The following is a 21,653-nucleotide window of genomic DNA, read 5'->3' as shown; positions in this document are numbered from 1 at the left end:
ATTATGGGCAAGGAAGCTTAGCGGATGGAGTGTGTTCTCACTACGAGCACATGAGACTGGCAGGCACATGATTTCCTCTACATTTAGGATATTTGACATCACAGAAAAAGGCAGCTCTCTATTACTTAAACCTTAAAAGCTCTAAGATTGGGATCAGTGGCTCCATCCCCTGTCCACAGTGACCCTGGTCTTTTGGGCCACGTGTCCCCAAGCCACATGTCCCATCTGCTTTGCAGCCACGGCCTATAGATTCCCCACACGTAAATTACTGGAAACTGAGTATCCTGATTTTTGTAAGAGAATAGCATTTGAAGGTGAGAGCGACAGAAAGCTAACCTCTGGCACTGCCAACAAACAAGCATGCCATCAAAGGAAGCACAGAGCTCCTTTCTGATGGTTTTGGGGGGGGTCACAACTTGAGGCTTCCCTGAAACACAGGTAAGGGGATTGGGGTTGATGTGATGGATGGAGGGATCGGTGTCTTCTCATGGCTGGAAATGAACGTCAGATTTGAAAGAAAATGGGGCAGAGACTAAGTGATCATCTGTGCCCTGCCTCTGTCATTTTACAACTATAGTTTTCCCTCACGCTAAAGTAACAGACCAACACAGACAGCTCTTTACATCTTCCTGCTTTTTACCTGCTCTGTAGGGTGTCCTTGCCCTGGTGTGGGTTGCCTGGGGGCTACATGCATAAGGGGTGCATGCTTGCAGCATGGAGTACCTCTGTCCATGAGCATGTCTTCAGTCTTGTTTCCCTTCCAGTGCCACCCCATGTTTCCTAATATCCCTTCATGTTTCCAGTCCCCGTCAGGCCCCTGCTCTTAAATATGTCTGCACAGAGGTGCCGTAGGGTCATACAGCAGGCTGGTGTTTTGGCACCGTGGGGCATTCGCATTGTTTTCAGAGCTTACTGGGGCAGGCACGGGGCATTTGCTGGCCTCCTCTCTCCCAGGGAACTGTTGCAGCCTCTGGCTCCCGAAATCCTGTGACATATTCCCAATACAGCACTCACGTGGGAGCTAACTGGACGCCTCGGTGCAAATGCAGCAAGTCCTGTAATTTATGCCCAATACAACTGTACCTGCTCAACAAGGGTGTTATGAGGATTAATTAATTCATCTTTGCAAGCACTTTGAAAGATTAAGAACTGCAATTAAAGCACTTGGCTTGTACAAAGCTGAGACAACAAAATACCACGCGAGAAAACAATAACATAACTTTTAATATTAGCGCTGCTGCTTCAAAAGAAGGCACCGACGGTGGTAAGTTAACGAACTGCTTTTTAATGAATACTCTAACCTGAAGGGAGGGAAAAATGCAAAGATGTGCTAAAATATTCCGAATCGCTGAACAACTGTGGATAGTATCCAGAGGCTATACTTGGCTATATATAAAAGATGAGGTACTGGTTTTGTGGATGCTGCTTACTGAGTCTAGCAGAGTTACTAGAAAGACAGTTATCTTTCTAGTGTCTGAACATCAAAGGAAGATGAAGGCAGATACTACTCTCTGTCGTGAAACAGCTGTAACGTGGTGGAAAGATCTGACCTGCCTAGGAATTGTATTGGAACAATTAGTGTAACTGCAGTTTCACGTTGTAAACCCTCATCACTGCACAGCAAAGCAGCGGCCATCTTTTCATCTGCTAACAGTAATGTGGTTCCTGTTCTTTAATTTGTACTTGGAAAGAAAACAGATTTGTTCTCTTCAGGAAAAAAAACTAAAATCCCTACAGAGAATGGGCCCTTGAATAATTAGTTTTGTTACCAAAACTTTCATGTTTCGCAGCGCAGGTTGGTTCTGCAAACTTTGAATCCCACAGTGACTACAAAAGTAAAAGGATGCAACTAGGAATATTTGTGCACATGTACTCTGACACCATTTTACTTCCTTTCTGCAAAGAAACGAATTGCAGATCTAAGATTAATGGAAACTCAGCAATGAAATGAGCATCACCTTGTCCTGCATCTCTCAACTCTCAGGGTACCCACTTTCAGCCAGGCTTCTGTATGGGTATGACTCAGCAATAGGTAATTTGAAATTCATCCAGGGTAGCTCTGAAGAAACTCGATATACCTCTTATTACACCTTGGTGTTGTTTTACATTTTGGTTTGGGTCCTTAGTTGCTGTCAACTAGACTAACTTTACGAAAGCAAACGAAATTTGTGGATAACCACAGCAAAGAGGAGTGCAGGAACAGGTAAACAGCAGTAGATGGAATAATATAAAGAGCAGAAACAGCATTTGGACTTCGAAGGGCCCATACTGCTCCCCAGAATTACTAAAGGTGAACCTAAGAAGCAACTAGAAATCCAGAACCTGGAAACCTGTGCAGTCACATCTCTTGCCACTAAAATGAACCTGGACTATGGGCTAATAGCACTGACTAAGGTACAAACATTGAAATTGTTGCACATCTATCCCATTTCGATTTTCAAATAGCTGTATATCTGATTACTAGTTGATCGCAACGAACAAATTATCCACTGCATACCGGCTCCAAGCATTGCTCAACACCAGAGCATTCCCTCTCTGATTTTACAGACCAAATTTATTCACTATTTGGCTGTTAGATTTATGTGGACAGACAGGGGACTAAAACCATCCATCAGCTAGAGCTGAGGAGTCAGCATTGTTTCTTTTTTCTCAGCTGATCAAAGATTATATTTCTCCCAGAACTGCAAGTGCAACTACCACACATCTCGTTAGCGTCTCCAAGCCTTTCTTTGGCCTGGCCATTTCTGGCCACAGTATGCGTATGGGCTGCCTGTGCCAGCAGGTCCCAGTACAACCAGATGAGCACAGCAGTGGCCGGTCTCACCAAGGAACACAGATGTGGTGCCTTCCCCATCCACCTCTCTCAGTATCAGAGCTCCAGTCCCAAGAAAGGATCGCAGCCAAACACTTTGACTGCATCGATATGAGCAGTCCCCAGCAAACACCCTCATAAGAGATTTGCTCCTTGCCCACCTTCCCCATTGCCCTCTTTGCTAAATCACATTCTTATGGCCAGCGTTTCTGCTTCTCTTCCAGAAGAGTGCATGCACTTTCAAGATAAAGCAGCAACTCTTGAGCCAGTTTCTACTTGGTGCTCATTTCCTTGAGGCTCTGTTGATTTTACAGGATGTTGCCCTACAACAAAGATGCCAGTAGCTCCATTGGCACACACAGTTCAAAACTTATTACGGAACATCTGCACATCCTTCACGTTTTTATTAACAAAGCTATAACAGACTAGTAAAGTTTCATTAGCTACACTTAAAGACATGATTATTGCGCTATGCGCTTATGTTATATAGAAATAAAACTAGAAAAATCTCAAGTCATTTTCATCCATAAATACATAGCCACTTCCACATGGCTATGCAAGAATGCGAGGTATCATATGAAATGCAAACTTCTCTATACTTGCCTCATGATAAGACCCACAGGGACCATTCTTACCTTAAGGATAAATTGCTTCTCTATTCTTAATCATTCCTTGCCTCTGTCTGAGAATACCAAATAACCGTGGGTGATAATGACTTCGTGGTGTGGATACCCAAGTGCCCAGAAAAATCCTCAGCCATGCAGGAATTTGCACTATTCCTGAACTTAAAACTTAATTAGAATAGACTGCCAACATCTGAAATATCCATTAAAATACATATTTGTGCAAAGATTTAATTTCATCAATTAAAACAGAACATCTTGTAAAATATCATATTGTAACTTCTCGTCTAAATTTCAAAGAAAAAATCAAAAAGGTATCTTTAATGAGGTAAAGCTACTTCATTTTGATTTCTTTTATAAATGGAGTTTGATTGAAGCCTGAATGTTTCACAGAATGTTTTGATCTTGTTGAATAAGCAGTTTCTGTTGGAAAATTGTATTTTCATCATTTCTGTGCAGCTTGACGAAATTGGTATTGCTCTATTAACTTCAGTGATTTACAGCAAGTAAGGGCCTGGCTTGTAACAGCAGCAATCTCTGTCAGTATCTCATGGACACCTTTAAAGAGAAAAGGTACTCTACAATGACAGAGCATAGACTTTGGAACAATTGAGCATGCTAGGTGCACAGTAAATTATTTCATATTAATAAGCTTTGTTTCACTGTCAGTCTTGGCAAGAAGAGTAGATGAGCAAAGAACCATTCCAGTGGATGCCCACAAATGCCTACCGTCCTATTTGCATCATTACAGACTTCAAAATACCACAGAAATCTGGCCAGAAGGAGTAAGCAGGTTCACAGTAAGCCAAACTACAACCACACAAGAGAAAAAGCTGTATTTCTCTAACTGAGAGGTGACAGTGGCTCTTATCAACCACTGAACTGTGTGAACAGACACCTAGAACTTGTGCTCATACTCGCTTAGTGTGTGTATCACGTGCACATGCACCGACAGCATCATCTTTAACTCACAAGACCAGCTGCTGGCCCGTTTATTTCCTAGGATGACTCTCCTTATGCAGTGGACACCAAGCAGGGATTTACTGAAAGGCCTCGTGAGACTCAGCTCCCCTCAGTACTGGGCATCCTTATGGCACATATATCCACCCGATGAAGCTGGCCACTGCTTCTTCTTTATTTATTTATTTATTTTAAATGTATTAACAGCAAAAGGAGGACCAGAGATAACATCAGGCCATTCCTTGCTGAGGTTGATCACCTCAGAAAAAGGGACGTAGATAAAGCAGAGATGTTAGTGTCTTTTTTGTCTCTAACACCGATGATGGGCCCTGGGACTGTTTTGAGTCCAAAATGATCCTAACAGATTGGGCACACTGCCACGGAAAAAAAGGGAGCAGCTGAAAGAAAGCCAGAAGAGAACAATATGAATAATTGAAGTCTAGAAAACAGGACCTACTCCAAGAAGATGGAATGAGTTCAGGGTTTAACCTAAAGGAAAGACTTGAGGGAAGTATAACTACGAAGTGTAAAACATCACTCCTCAGTGTACTTAAAGATGCAGAGGAAAAGTTATGGAAGCAACTAGTAGCATTATGGTCTCAGGTTAGATATAGGAAAAAAAATTATACATGATGTTCTCCAAAAGGCTGCCTGGGAAAGATGAATAACCCTCCCTGCTGGAGGCCCTGAACAGCAGGTTAGACAAATATCCTCTGTCAGGGACAGCAGACGTGGGGTAGGTCCCAGATCTGTCCAAGAGCAAGTGATTTCTCCATCCCAAACCTCGCAGCTCTCTGAAGCATAACCTGACCGCACTGACCTTACTGCAAGCAGCCTACCAAACCATGAAAACCTCTCTGACAGCATGGAAAGACACGACAGCAGTTCCAATAATATTCACGGCTGGCAAACAAGTATAAAGGGGGGATCTTCACTGAATATGTGCAAGAGGTGGTAAATTCCTAGGTGAAGGTAATTCCCATAGGACCATTTTACACATCTTCACTCCATACATCTTTACATGCTACTTTGCTGGGAAAGAAGTGTAACTGCAGAAGTGACCAAAAATGAACATGATTGAGATGGTTTGTACAAGACAGGACAGTATCTTGTAAAGACCAACGCAAATTTAAAGGCTGCATTGCCATTAAATTAACAGGAAGAATAACTTTGATTCGAAGCAGATTACAGGATATTCCAAAGATGTAAAATATCTTTGAAATACATCACGCTGTATTTCCAATGCAGATACATGAGCAAAATGCCCACAGGACTACCAGCTCTGCTCCTTTGACTTGGGAAGTTCCCCAGAGCTCAGTAAGACTGCTTGGAAGGAAAAACAAGCCTGATTTGTCTTACAGCAACAAAAGCAAAACATTTTCTTTCAGTTACAACCTCCTCTAGAAACTAGTGTGGGAGCTGAAGCTGTCGTACCTACAGTCTACCTAAAAGTCATTTCCCCTCTCCTTTTGAATTTGGAAGGAAATTACTCAGTCATTACTGTGTTACTAATGAGGAAAACCCACCAGCTCCCAACATTAGATGATTAGTTATTTGCAGTTTTGACTCTGATCAAGAAAACACCACCAAAAAAAAAAAAAAAACGCTGCTTTTGCTCAGGTATTTAGTGACAGTGAAATTTTAATGCCAATAAAGAAATGATTTTGCTTTGTAGATACGAAACGATCTCACCTTGTTATTACATAGAGCTTGCTTACTTTGAATTGCCAGTTTTAAATGGACACAGGTCAAATATAGGGAGGTCACACTCTATATACCACAGTAGTATATATATCTGCATACAGCATGGTATATCTATATACCACAGTGAGAAGTCACACTACAGCCCTGGTGGCCCAGCACAGCATTCCCTCGTGGCTGCAGCACAGAGCAAAGCCTTCCTTCATCTCATTTTCCTTCCTTCCACCTGTCATCCCGTTGACATTAGCACCACGGGAAGCGGTCCACGCAAGGCAAGGCAAGGCCCTAATCTTGAAAAGAAACGGCAAAGCATACACAAAAGAAAACAAAACCAAGAAGGGTACGAGTATGTCTCTAATGTGATAATGCTAATGGAGAGACAAACACTGATAAAGACTACACCTTATGGTTCAACAGAAAATATATCCTCTAGAATATTGTATTTTGGAGATTTATTATAGATGAGTTACAGTGATTCATTTCTCCAAAGTAATTAAGTTTCTGTTGACACAAAAATCTCATAACTCAAGAAGTTCAGCAATCCCTTGAGTTACTTTCAAGAGAAAATGAAATTAAGGTATGTTGGATATAGACAAAGAACAGACAAGGCTCATAAAAGTGAGCTAATCGAAAAATTGTGTGCTATGGACACACACACACACACTCAACTACTTCTGTAACCACTTGATTATTCTCATGTCCTTCCTTTTATAGCACGTACTTGCATTAATTTATGGTCCATTGCACCAAAATGTCAACTGTATCAAAAGTAAAATTTTATAGTGGAGGAGGAAAGCATGATTGCACTCTGCTGCTCCAGGCTAATACAGTGGTGCTATGTCACCTGCTGTCCAAGGTTTACCCTTTCAATCTTTTTTTTTTTTTTTTTAAACTTTTAAGATTACAGAGTAAACAAGGATTGGGGTTTTCAAGCTAATTCCACCGTTCCGATTGGTTTTAACTAACATATAAATTACATGTTCAAAAAAAACTTAAATTTTTAGAACATTCACAAAAAATACACATAAAATGAAGTTAAGGCTGTAGTTGTCTACCTACCAGACTCCATGTTTAATACCTTTTAGGAAATCAAATCAAATGACAAGGGTCAGTAACTAAGAGCTACATAAAAGCTTCTCATGCCCTCACTCACTGAAGAGCGATCTCACTTTCACAAGTTGCTCAGCTCCCCAGAATAAAAGTGTTCTGTGCAAAAAGGCAGCACCACAGCCTGGTCCCAACCAAAGGCAGAGAAACAGCTCTGTAACTCATTTCCTAAGCTCACACAGGTCCTGGAAACTACACAAACGTATCACCCTGAGCTGACCCTCTTGCCAATCAGATCCATGAAGAATAATTTTTTGTTTTCAAACTAAAATTTACAAAGTTGGCTGTCCATAGCAGCGTTTCTAGCTTAAACAAAAAAAATGAATCCAACATTGTTTCCAGATGCTACCTTCTCTTTTTGCTTGGTTCATCTAGATACTGCTTTTCACCTTGTATAGTTTAAGGAAAATCATTTAATAAACACCTCCAAACATTCTTAATTTTGGTCACCACCTCATGGGCAGATTCCTGTCTGGTATAAACTGGGATTAAAGTCATGTCAGGGATTTTAATTTACCCCCCCAAAGAATGTTGCCAACTCTAGAACTCTAGATTCACCTCACATTACAAAAAATCCCTGAATATCAAGAACTGATCCTAAAAAATACACCACATGAAACTCAGCAGTACATTAAAGGTGGTTAATTTCTACCCTTCCAGCGTCAGAGTATAGATTCAAAAAATGATGCAAATTTCTTCAAATCTATCCCACGTACCTACAATCCAAAGGGAAGTTTGCAAATTTGACTTGCCACTATCTGTATATCACAGGATCCTCTAAAATATAACAACAAAAAAAAATGAAAAAAATCCCAAGGTAATCAGAAAAGAATGATTTTGAATTATGCTACCCAAAAGTAAGAGTAGCTAAATCCACAGCTAGTATAAATCCACATACTGACAGGAGCAAATCTGATTTACACTAGCTGATGAATGGCTTTGTGTATTTATTTTCCTTATGAAAATATTATTAGCAGTACTGCATAACTAATAGGATCTTCTAGCTTGATTTGTTCCCTAATTAGTTTTTAAACTTACGTAGTTGCTAGTCTTGGATGTCTTTATGTGTCTTCACTCTGAAATCTTAAATTAAATTTAAGCTAAAGGATTTGGATTAAAGCTCACCTTTGAGTTGAACACTCCAAGAAAAAAAATCTAATTCAGCTTTGACTTTTTCAGAAAGCTCCCCCTCAACATTAAAAAAATAAATAAAGAAAAAAGTTTAGACTTTTGTTTGGTTGTTTGTCTGTTTTTGTTTGTTTGTTTGTTTTTGAAAAAAAAGACAAGCTCCCAAGCTCCTTTTTGAGTTTCAGATTTGAGCATTTCAGATGTTTTCAGATTTGGCTTCCTAAAAAAATTCCACCAGCAGCTACCAAATTTTTTTTTTTTTTTTTTTTTAAAAAAGGGTCTTAAATCTACAGTTTAAATATCTCTCTAAAATTATATAGGTGTGTGATACTAGTAGCAAGCTATGAGAAACCAAACAACACCAGTCTGGGCAGTTAATATCCCTTTACCTCCTGACCAGGCTGCCGTGCTTTCTCAGCCCTGATCTCATGTGCTATCATAGGCTGTCACTCTCAAATTAGGATATTCCTGGGGGCAGCTAAAAAGCAGCACGACTCCTGGCTGTTATCATGAGATGGGACAAGACCATGAGCTGAACAGGTTGCCTCCTTGGCTTCGGAGATACTAGGAACAGAATATAGGTGATATCTGAGACGTACCTGGTAGTACTTAACTGTACCCAATTAAGCCCTGACACTGTGGCAGGCACCCCATAGGCTCAGGGAGAACCAGGCATGTATGAGGAAAAGGAAAATTCATCCTACTTATCATTTGAAGGGAATAAAAAAGGAGCAAAGACATCATCAGTGAGTGTGCAATAAGGAACTCAACCAAAGGAGTTTATCGGATGGGAAATGCATTTTGCCTGCCAGGCTATGGATTTACCTTTACCTGATGACTTTGAGCACTGAAAGGTGTGGGGAGGGGCTCAAGACTCAATTACTGGCTTTAATTAGGCAATTGAGACTCTTGATCTAGTGTAACTTAATGAAGGAAAGATTGCCAACACTATGTCCACCAAAACAAATTTCTCTTCCTGTGCTGTTTCCCACATCCTCCCAATATTTACTTGACAGACATATTCACCCCACTGAAGGTCCCAGTCACGTTGCCTACATCAAATTTATGAACCAAGTCTGCCAAGCAGTAGGCTTGGGCCTTTTTTTTTTTTAAGAATCATAGGATGGTTTGAATTGGAAGGGACCATAAAGATCACCCAGTACCAACACCCATCACCCCAAGTCTCCTTGGAAATCGAAGATTTGTATGCAAAGCCTACAGAATCGAGCAGCCAGCAATCCATATAACTCAATTTGCCATGCTGGGTGGAAAAAAAACTGAAAAAACCTATTCTTGCAAGAAACAAAAATCAAAGTGCAGGAGAAAAGCAAGGAAGCACAGCTCAACCTCAAAAGGCACTCAATGCCAAAAGAAAGAAAGAAAGAAAGAAAGAAAAAAGACATGGCTCAATATGAGGAAGCTCCCTTGATCGTGCAGTTCGTGTGGCTTTGTTTCTCATCCCTGAACGAGTTGTACACAGATTTCTCCCCATGACTGCCAGCACCCTTGCAGTTACTCCACAGCAGAAACAGGTGAGTGCTCTTTTCTGAAAGTTATTGCACATTACCACAGTTGACTTCGACAATAACTTCAGAATGAAATGTAGATAAGCTCTCTTAATTCCAATTACCCTTTATTTTAAAGCTTAATTACAGTAGTACAAGACTGTCATGGAATGATAATTACAATTTGTTTAAACATCGATAAGTAAACATTAGGTTTTATTTTCCTGCTGTGAAATGTGTCTAACCTAATGGGCTGATAATGCCATTTAATTGTGTGCAATCAAAGAAACTGGGTAATTTCTGTCAGGTATCATAAAATGGCAATGGCTGCTTTATCACAAGATATTAACATTTTCCAAAAACAACTGTTCTTTTTATGAATTGGCAGTTCTGCTCAGCTTTATTTAGTTCTCAGTAAAAGGGCAAAGAAAAAGTTGGAATCTCGTGCAGCCGGAGAACAAGCCCCCCTTAGGGCCTTGCCAGCAGAAATGTAAATTAAGTTGTGGTAGAGCTGATCTTACCCCCTTTAGGCTTCAGGAGAACTGCAGTGACTAAGCCACGAGGTTGTGAAAGCCCTACCTTGAGGCCTACAGGGCATTAATCAGTCAAGTCCTTCAAGATATGTCCATTTACATTAGCTCAAAGCTGTCCTGCATCTAGGCTGTGCTCCCAATTCAGGCAGATACTGCTCTCAGACACGCAGCTCTACATCAGCAGCCATCCATCCATTAACAAACTTGAAGCTGGGTTTTAAAAATGTTCCCCAGATGAGAGCCTTCCTAAATGGGCCTTGCTTTCCAAGAATCCCAATTGCATGCAAGCGCTACTTTACTGAAACAAAAGATTTGGTGGCAGATTTGCCTTTTTTTTTTTTTTTTTTTACTTATAACCAGGTGCTGAAGACAGTAACAAGGGCTCAGTTTAAGACTTCAGGGCACCATCAAGAGGTAACAAAACAGTTGGATGAAGCCCTCGAGTAGTCTGAATTTTATTTCCACTCCAGGAGAATTAATAAGAGAGCCTTGCTCTGAATCCCACCCACCAGATGGCGGTTCTCCTTTTGTAAACACTCTCGGGTCTATTTCAGGATATGAAAAAAGACTTTAACTGGGAAGAGGTAGGGGGATGAAAGACATAATAGCATGGGTACTGAAACTAAGGATTCAAGTAAAGGAAAATGGAAACTTGGTTCTTAATTTGAAACTTTCCTCACAAATATCAGAAGAATTTTAACAGCTGTAAATCCATACAACCGAACCCGGAGCCTCCACATTTGAGGCAGTTACATGTGCCATTCCGCAGCACAATGAATCAGCTGCAAGGAGGTGTTTAGCTTCTTTTAACATCAAATAAACCTTTGTCTACTTGGAAAAGCACCTCTGGAGACCAAACATAACACCCACCAAGTCCTTCACCACTACTGCCACAGCTCAAGCCAGAGTCAGCTTGATTTCTTTCTCCCACATCAGAGGGGAAACAAAGCAAACCAGACACTAGGAAAAAAAGTCCTGGCTTTTTGATAGGAAATATTCTCATTATGGACTTCCCCTTTGCCTTCTCTGTGTTGAAACTTCCCAAATCAGCATTGGCAGGAGAAGGAAACCCCAACTCCTTTCCTCAGGCCTTACTAACGGGAACACACTTTTTTTTTTTTCTGAAACGATTCAGCATTTTTGACTAATTCTTCAGGAACAGTGAACTGGTCATGCTGACTTACAAAGTCTAGCATTGGTCTTTAGCCAGCCAAACACCATTAGTGTCTGTTTTTGTTCCCTGGAGCACTTTTCTATGATGAGATTCTGTCCATGATCCATTTATTAGCTAGGCGGAGAGCAGACTAAACACCACTATCTCCATCTTCTCTCAGTATCAACCACTTACTACTCTTCTACTCTTCAGCCCGGAAGCACGAAGCCTCCGAGCGCTTTGCTCAGATAAAGACAGGCAATGTCTCTTGAACTGTGTGCAAGCAGCTCAGCGCAGCCCTTGCATGCTAACTAACACCAGCACCGCTTCACCAGCCTGTGTCACAATGAGAAAGTTGAAGCATCTGAATTTAATGCAGACAAAAACCAAAACCAACCAACCAAAGATTGGTAATCCTCCCATTACAAGAACCTTTGCTTTATGGAAACAGAGTTGTCCTAGTCTCCACACCAAATGCCTCCTAATGACTCAAGAAGCTGCTATGTCCTGCTGCATCAGACTGAAGGCTGTTTGACCTGGGGTATTACTGACAAAAGGAGAAAAAAGTTGTAGAGGGGAGATTACCGTCCTCAAAATGTCATTTTTATTAATAAAAACAAGTCCACACAGTTTTCACATGTGGATTAAACTGGCAACAGAATAGCAATGCAATTTTCAGATTTGTTCTGCATCAGTAATAATTTTGATTATATTTCTGAAGAGAAGAAAACATGAGAAGGGGGAAATATCATACAGAAAGAACTGTAATTTTATTATTGCTGTGTCTAAAATCATTACATTTATGGCAATACCAAACACAGGAGCCTCTGCATGCAAATTATCCTGATATCTAGGTCACAACATGCTGCAATGTGATTTCTAATTAAGAAGCACAAATTACCATTCCCATCAAACATTTGTAAAACTGATGATAGTGAACCTAACTAACCTTTACCAATATGGTAAGCAATTCCAAAGAGAAAAACTGGGTATTTATATTGCACACAAATCACGTTAGCTACAGGAATCATTGCTCACACCTACCATGCTCACAATCTCATTCAGTTGCAGCTCTTTGGCTCTATTGAAGGTTTTAATTACCATGCAGATGGAGATTATGAGAGTCCAGGTTCCGGTAAACAGACTATTTGGGTTGGATACATTTCTATAATTTTGGATAAGTGCATTGAAATCAATAGATTTGTATCAAGCAAGAGCGGACTCTTATCTTCCAGCCCCTAAGATGTTGATACGAAGCAAGAATTACCAAAAAATTCCCAATGTTTCTTATTACTAATGCAGTAGAACAGATCTTTGTGTGGCCTAATTTAGGCCCAGCTATGTCAACACATTTTTCGGATTGTTTTCCCCAAATAAGTTCTGATGGATTATTTTACCCTGTCCTCTTTCAAGTGAACTGGTAATGGACTGTTTGCCTAATTGACTCCAGCAGACCTTTAATTACGCTGTGGATGTTCCTGTCATCAACACCCCCTAACCCACCCCCTGACTTTTATTTCCTATTTAATTTCTAAAGGTGGCCCTACTACAAGGGCAAATTCCTTTCCAGTTAAAAGCCACAGTTTTCACCAATGACTGGAGTCACAGTATGGCTGGTGCCTACATTATCATTATCATAAATTAGAGAGATTACAATCGAGTAGAAAAGTGACATGCATTATTTGGTGCGCATGTGAAATTAGCATAAATGAATCGTTTCATTTACTTAGCTTTACCATATCTCAACAAATTACAAAAAGGCATCAGATACTCTTTTCATCCATATTTTGCTCATGAGCATATGTCTGTGGGTTAGATTCACTCTGCGTGAATAGTATCCTTTGCTATAAATGGGAAAATGCAACTCCTTCATTAGGATAAATAGGAAATATTCCCAAAGTCAGGAATTAACTCCCAGAATGGTCTAACTGGGGCTGGGTGTAAATGCTGTTAAAACTAAAAGCATCAAAATAATACTCCCCTTTCCTGGAACCACATGATTGCTGCCTCAATGAAAAAATAAGGGGAGAAGTCCTTTGCCTGTTGAAGTCAGTAGGAAATGGATTTGGACATTACTTAAAACACCTACGCAATATTAATAAGCATAAGGTAAAGAAACATGCACAGAATAGCAGTAGGGTTGTTGAAATACTCAGAACTGCAGGATGGAGAAAGACGCTGAATAATTGCATTTCAGCTTGCTTTTCCTCACTCAAGGAAGCAGCTTTCCCACTACTGCCCTTTCTTTTTGCACACGTGAATGATGGGATCTCATTTTATGTAAGAAGGTGAGGTGGGCTCCCCATTTCTCCTGGAATCACCACCAAACACACTGCAAACAAGTCATGCTCATGTTCTTCAGAATGCCGATTCTTCACAGCTGTCACTAACTCCGTGAGCATGAACATGGTGGTGAAACTGGCCTTCTTTTCCCCATTTTTCCCTCATTCATTAAACGCAGTCCCAGCTCAGCCCTGTTCCAATTAATGGCAGTGCCACAGCAAGAAACATTCCCTCATCCCCAACATTTTGACATTTCTGTCCCTGCCAGCTGGGAGTAACAGAGTTGTGAAACTCACATAGAAACCTCACCCCAGCAATTAGTAATTTAACCTGTGGTTTCATGACACATCTAAAAAGACGAGTGAAGCCTGAAAACCTCACCAACACCCTGGTGAACAAACCAAAAGGTGGCAGCTGGTGATAACGTGCAGCACTCAGTGCTGCTCTTTTGCCAAGGCTGATGCAGAAGCACATGCTACAAACAAATGCATTTGAAGCTGAGCTTTGCATCCTCAGACATAAAGCCATTTAACATTTAAATGATCTTGGAAAGCATGAGATAGTGCTGCTTACTTAACACCTTACATCCACTGATGTCTTTATTTATTTTTTGTCTACAACTCTCACAATGGCCCTACTTCACCTCAGTGTATACAGGGTTAGAGACCCAGCAAGGGCATGGGACACTTTCCAGGGACATTGGTGGAGATAGATGATGGGCGTCTAGACTGGAAGAACACTGACTGCTGAATTAATCTCCATGTGTTTGTTTACTTCTAGCTTCCATCAAGCCAAATCCTAATCCTTTTGGGAACCCACACCAGGCAAGGTTCAGAGCTCGTGCAGTTGCACAAACACTGCATTTGGAAGCTGAAAAAGGTTCTTCAGCTTTACAAAAACATACAACAAAGCAGGCGAAGAGAATCACAGGGCTAAATCTGAAATGACAGTAGAAAACTTCACTTTCTCAGATGACAAATTTAATCATAGATCGTGCTTCTAGATAGAAACCATGCCTCAAATGTTGGACTCTTCACCGCTCCTCCTGCTTTGTGCTATCTCACTCCATGCCTCTTCTCCTCCCTGCTGCGCACAGGCACTTTCTCAAAATCTGCACCTTTGTTGCAAACTCATCAAAAAGCCCAGTTTAGACATTTGGGGGTGAAGTGTCAGTTTTGGATAAAGTTCCAAGAAAGCGTGTAAAACTCTAACCAGCTAGCATTTTACTGGGTTTAAATAAACCATACCTGAGCAGCTCCAGAAAAGAAAAAGATTGCAGCCAACAAAAGTGACAGCCAGGCAGTACTTGGAGTAACTAAGTGAAGGCTTCTGCACATTTGAGATAGAGCTAGAGCTCTCCAGCAAGCAGTTCACCTCAGATGAAGCTCCAGAGTACTCCAAAACACCCTCCAAGGCCCCCTGACTACACGAGGCTCCTGGTATCACTCAGCAGCACAGGACAGACCCTATGAAGGACCCCAGGATCCCTCCCTTCTCTTGGTCTTACTTATCTACTGGGCACGCAACTGATGATCCTAGGCTTTATCTTGCTCAGCACACAAAGCACCTCGGATCAGCAGGAATTTCTGCCTTTGCTCCTATACTGCTTACTATCTCCCCATCACCCATCCGATGCCATATTAAATTATTCATGAATGAAAAAACAGTTTTCAGCATTAATAATTTACTGCTGCACCAAGGGGATGTGTAAGGTAAAATGTAACCGATATGAGAGTCTGAGCTTTGGCAGCTTTTATAACACTCATTCATCTAGTATTTTCCATCATTAATCCTCGTGCTTTGCTGACTAGAACATTCACTCAATGACAGGCACAGTTCCCCACTGACATGGATCTGGCGTGTAGGTTCAGTACCTGAAAACAGAAAGCATATTTTTGTTTGGGGAACTTCATTTATTCAAGACCTGGCGTCGGATCTTGCAAGCCTTACTCTCAGGAGGAGTCACATGGACCTAAGTATGTCTACTTGCTGAAAAAAAGCCTGCTGACATCAGTACAAGCTAGTGAAGATGGGCCCCAGGTATGCATGTAACAATAATGTAATTAGTAATTATTAATAATTTACTATCCGTCTTGACAGAAAATTCCTCTGCTTTTCTTGTCAGAAAAAAATGAGCACCTTCCTCTTAGGGGAGACCAGAACTAATCATTATTTCCCGACAGCCTCCTCAGAAAGCTCAAATTCGCTGTGGTAGCACATGGGCATGGCAGGGATGCCGGTGTGAGGAACCCCCCTCGACAGGCACTGTGCACAGTAACAGTGCCTGTGTAAGGGACCATACTTCCCTTTAGGAACCCATGAGGTGAAAGTAACGAGATCGAGAGCAAAGTACCTAAGGAAATTCTTTAAGAGTGAGAAATTCAAAATTAAACTTTTTTTTTTTTTTTTTTTTTTTTTTTCTTTCCAAAAAAAATTGGGGGAAGGTTACTTTAATGGTTGCTTCTTTCATAAAAAAAGAAAAAAAAAAAAATATAAAAAAAAAAAAAAAAAAAAAAAGATTCTATGATTCATTCTATGATTCTATGATTTTTCTATTCTGGGAAATTTTCACCCATGCAAGACAGAAATTGCTACTTTAAAAATCACCATTAAAAAAAAAAATAAATATTTTAAGTCATAGTTGGCTGAACTCTGAAACTATAATTGCTTGGCTTGGAGAATACTCTTACATTCAGACAATTTTAAACTTTACAAAAAAAAAATAAATCACCAAAACGCATTTCAACTGACCCCCCCCAAAAAAGACATTTAAACCTTTTGTTGAAAAAAGCCCAATTGACAGGAAATAGAGAAAAACAGGATTTCCACCTAAATTCAATGACATGGTGATTTATTTGCTTAATTTACCAAGCGAGGATATGAATATCAGAATGCATCTGAGGATCCAGGTCACCGTTATATGATCTCTACTTACTGGTAGTAGCTATGATGTTTGGAAAATGTTAAGCAACATATTGAACACGTTTTTTCTATTGAGATCGGGGCGAAGTCCTAACAAGTTCTATTAACTTGGCATCCCGACAAGCGACTCTCACTTAAAACATGCCAGAAAACACATCACGATTTTCATTCGTTTCCTTGCATTTGCAATGATTTGGCTGAATTTTTCTGAAAAAAAAAAAAAAAGTAAAAAAGTAAAAAAGTGGTCATCCTCCAGCATGCTCTTGTTGCATTCCTGGAATAAAACTCTGAAATTCGCCCACCTCTCTGATGTTTCCTGTTCATTTTACTGGGTCACCTGCAACAGACCACATTCTTCAAATGGAGAAGACAGAACCAAAAGACAAAAGCTAATTGCTGTCCAAGACAGCGGTACACTAGCGTCGGCTTTGCCAGTTGCCCGTTGCATCGTGCTGGTCAAGTCACCACTTCATTTCTCCCACGCTGGAGGCTTGCTGGCTGAGGACCTGTCCCTTCCGATGCACTCACACGGTCAATAGCATAATGGGGCCTTGATACGGACTGGAGCTGCCAGCTGCTACGCTTTGGTGCATCTTAACAACAATAATCAGAACAAATAAGAAAAGCTACAACGAGGTTTCTGGTGGAAGGAAGGTTTTTGCTGTACTGTGCACTTCAGCAGCAGTGAAGCAACCAGCAGTATTTAGAGGCACAGAAGGAACACATTCATTAAGCAGATCCCACTTGATGCAGTTGCTCTTTTTACTGTAATCACAATTTAATGATATTGAGGCTTTTAGAGCATGTTAATGGGAACAAACAACCAACAAATAACATGACTGTTCCGACTCTCAGCGGAAAATTGCTGCTGCTTCACGACGAAATTGCAAGCGCTGGCATCGCGGTCAGCTCCATCGCACTTCCACTGCAGGGCACTCCTCCCGAGGCTGGGTCTGGGACATTTCCCTGTTGAACCTCCTGTTACTCAGCAGGTTTCACACCACGAAGAATAATGATTCATGGGCAGATCACATTTTTTGACCTCGGCTTAACCAAGTTGCTTATACAAGACGTCGCTACGCTTACTAACCGGGCTTCACAAATGGATGAATGGCTTCAATACACGTTAAAGGGGCTGGGCTTTCAGGGAGACTGGGATGCATACAGCTGATGACAATATTAAGCATTTTCCCTGCACGCTTCTTCCCAGGGAGGGAAAGCTGAGGTACCTCTTGCTTAACAAATAAAGATAAAAGCCCAATAACCTCCACGGAGTAACTCTTAGAAGAGAACACACTAAGTAATGAAACCGAGCCCTAGATCCTGATTTAGTCATACGCTTCGCTTGATGATATCAGCACTTATCAACAACACTTTCCTCTTTGACTGGCGTATTAAGTGGAGTTGAAAATTGCTTCCTAAACACAACGTGCTTAAATAATCAAGGCAATCTTAATGTTAGGGACGGGATATTTCCTTCTGGCTCTAGCTAAATAATTCCCATTTTTCACAGTAAAATTTTCTCAAGGCTTGTGATCAATCTTTCGATCGATGAATATGGCAGTGAGATCAAGGAAAATTATTAACCTCCACTCTGTTTAGCACTAAGGCCTTTCTCTACCTTAGCCATGATACGGTGCTCCCAGGATCCATGCTGCAGACTTGTGTGTCCTCACAACATGTATTCCAGCTCTTAAATAGCTGCTATGAGCACATCGGACCCTACAGGCACAGCACAGAGCTCAGTACTGCTTAGCTATCTGACACCAGAAACAAGCTTTCCAGAGCAGGTTAAATCCAGTGTTGAATAAAGAGGATCAGGGGAACCTGTGAAGCCAAAGAAGCAGAAGCTTTTCACTTTAAGCCTTTCTTAACTTAGTTTCTGTGGAAAACATTAATTAATTTATACTTCAGACTGGTTTCTTCTTTCTGGCCCCCTGATTTTCCCTACTCCCCAGCAGCTGTGGAAGATGTTACACCTCTCAGGTGACAAAGCTGCATGCACCACTGGGCCCCTTCTCTTAATAATAGACAAAGCCACTGCCGTCCTGCTGTAAAACATACCAAGATGTACAATTAAAAACAAAGCACTACTGTTTAATTCTCTTCACTTAAAAATTAAAAAAGGAGGAGATCTTTCAGATTTCCCTCCCGCGTGAATCCAAAGCTCTGGGATGCTGCAGGCTGCAATATGCAGCTACGAGGCACGTTTGGAAAATAAGGAAATAAATTCTGCCATCAGGCAACAGAGGCTGACTCTAGGAACCATTACGAGGTTTGTCAATCCATTCTGCAAACAGACACTCTATATTGGCAGCTCTCTTCATCGAGCGCATTTCAGGAATAATAAACTGTTAAAATACCAGATAGTATGTAAAGTGAATTGATCGTGATGTCTGAGTGCCACTATAGGAAGCAAATAATCTGAAGTAGAAGAGTTTTTGAATCTCAGGAAAGTCATAACACTGAATAACTGGAACTGAAGTGAGAAGAACAGAAAGGAAAATAAGGTCAATTTGGGGTGAATATATTTAAGCAGATGTAATTTTAGGTACATATATTTAGCAGATTGGACAATAAATCTTCAGAAGCAGTATGGAGAAACAGTTTGGGAGGGGTTATGGTTCTGCATGGTGCTAAACACACTGACCCCTCTGCAAGCGTGGCACCAACTGGAAAAGCTTCAGGCAGCTACAGCAGGACCATGATGACTGCTCCTCACCAGATGCTGGCGTGGGAGGCTGAGGATGGGACTGACCAGAACGGCCTCTGCAAAAAGGCTTCAGCTACAGTGAGATGAAGTGCCTCTAAATCCTGCATCCCCTCAACTGTATGCTGCCCCCATACAGATGATACACTGTTTAGCATGTCACCACCTTCTGCCTGTCCTAGTTCCCTGCGCATTCAGCTTCAGGCATCTCACTGGGCAGACTGCTGGCTACTTCCAGAACTGCTGCGATCAGTCCAGCCCAAGGGACTGCGGGCAGCTGGATACCTGCAGTGTGTGGAGGCGTGAAAGCACCGTACAAAATGCACCATAAACCCTGCCTGAAAGAGTTCTGCCTAATTAGGTGAGAGGATAAGTGCAACAGAGGAAAACAGGGTTTATTCTCCACAGTCCACTTTTAGTTTCACTACTCATCTACTGGATGACCAAGAAACATTTCTTGCTATTTTTTTTTTAAATTACTGTAGTAGATGTTTTAGTATAAAGAGTTAACTAGGGACAAGAAAAACAGCTGGAGCTGCCACCTTGTCTCAGCCCACAGTCTGACCTGCTCAGCTCCTGTGGCATGGATAATCAATTTTTCTCACATCAAAATGTGTTGGCAGTTAATAGTGGCAACTCTCATTTTTTTGTTAATTAAGAATGAAATGTTCCACAGATCATAATTATTTTGAAAACGTCAAGGATAATTCTACATGCGAACAGAGTGAGCATTTTATCATCCTTTTCAGAAAAAAAAAAAAAAAAAAAAAAAAAAAAAAAAAAAACCATAGGCAGTGTTCTTCAAGAAAACTCTTTTTATCTTCCAGTATTTTTTAAGCAAAGAAAGAGAAGATTCAACAATTGTATGGTATTTTAGGAAAAATGAGTAAAAGGGTTTTCTTTTTGTTAATTCATTAAAATCTGCCCTGTGACCCTATCACAGTACACTGAGGCCTGAAGTGCAGAGGTAGCTTAATAATTGGGCTGTATGTGCAGCATATGCTTTTTAATGAACCTAGTGCACTTATTTCAGTGCAGCCAGAGCAGGAGTGTGCTGCTTCAGTGTCTTTTGCTTTTTTACTCTTTAAAGAGATCTTCCACATATTTACAGAAGAGTTTAACAAGGTGTTGCGTTTACCAGAGAACAACATAGCTGCAACCTCTCTTGAATTTTGTGTTCCTGCTGGGGACTGGATCTGCTAGAAGCCTGACAGCTGCACGTATATGGCCTCACCACTCTAAAACCACCTCAACAGTGACTCGTCCTGCTTAGCGCAGTGTCGAGCTCCAGATGGCTGAAATAAATACCTCCGTTAGCCTGTTCAGTCCCCGAAGGGCAGCAGCCAGGTCAAGACAAAAAGGCGCTCCTTGCTACTCGGCTTTTTCACTGCGACCTTTGAAAGAAAACCAACGTGGCACAGTGCTCGCACGGAGAAAGCTGTGAGCAGGCACAAGCCGAGCACGCACTCCCTGCTCCAAGCCCCAGCACACAAGGAGCAGATCTCCCTCCCCCTGGGGCTTTGTGGCCCACTTGCAGGACAGGCCCCTCAAGTGCCAGGCGGATGCTCGTACCTGCTGCAACTCCCCCCGGGAAAGGACAACCTCTGAAGTAAGCATGGGACTGAATAAATAAGTACATAAATAAATAAACAAATTAACAAAAGAACCTGAGAGATGAGGCGAAGGAAAGGTCTCCTCCATTTGGGAAGTGCTCACATCTCTCGCACTGCTGACAGGACTGTCTGGATATCTCCATTTAGTCTACACTACTAATGACTCCAGCAATATATTTATAGCATTACAACTCAGCTACCTGCCTTAAATTCTGTGGATGAATGTATTGATTATGCAATTCTAGATGCTTGTGAATAGTAGATTACCTTTTTATTCCCCTACCTCTAATTCTTGAGGTGAAGAGTTGTTACAAAAATCACTTACAACCTAATCCAGATTCATCAACAATTTGCATTTGCTAATGATGTTTAACAGACCACAGCGATTGCTGTCCAGAACTCTTCGAAGAGGCAAAACAAACATCTAAATTATAACTTTCTAACATCTGCTTCCTCTAGGGGAGGATTTGTATGAGGTTTGACAGATGCGAGAGCTCCGAAGAATGGCTGTTACAAATGAGCCATCTAGCACAGTCTTGGAAAAGGCAGCCAATCTCAGCTTATTGAAATGAGCTCCAAACCAAGGCAGAAATAACACGCAGC

General features: G+C 41.2%; 1 long non-coding RNA gene across 1 annotated transcript in view; it reads right to left on the bottom strand.

Moving 5' to 3' along the window:
• The window catches only part of LOC118166683, a 143,939-nt gene that overhangs the window by 117,762 nt on the left and 4,524 nt on the right, over positions 1-21,653 (bottom strand). Inside the window, exon 2 of the long non-coding RNA XR_004750664.1 lies at positions 15,180-15,241. This is a non-coding gene — a long non-coding RNA (uncharacterized LOC118166683). The remainder of the gene's footprint in view (positions 1-15,179; positions 15,242-21,653) is intronic.

Source organism: Oxyura jamaicensis, chromosome 4 (assembly GCF_011077185.1).
Source record: "Oxyura jamaicensis isolate SHBP4307 breed ruddy duck chromosome 4, BPBGC_Ojam_1.0, whole genome shotgun sequence".
Taxonomy (NCBI): domain Eukaryota; kingdom Metazoa; phylum Chordata; class Aves; order Anseriformes; family Anatidae; genus Oxyura; species Oxyura jamaicensis.
This window is presented reverse-complemented; position numbering and strand designations above follow the sequence as displayed.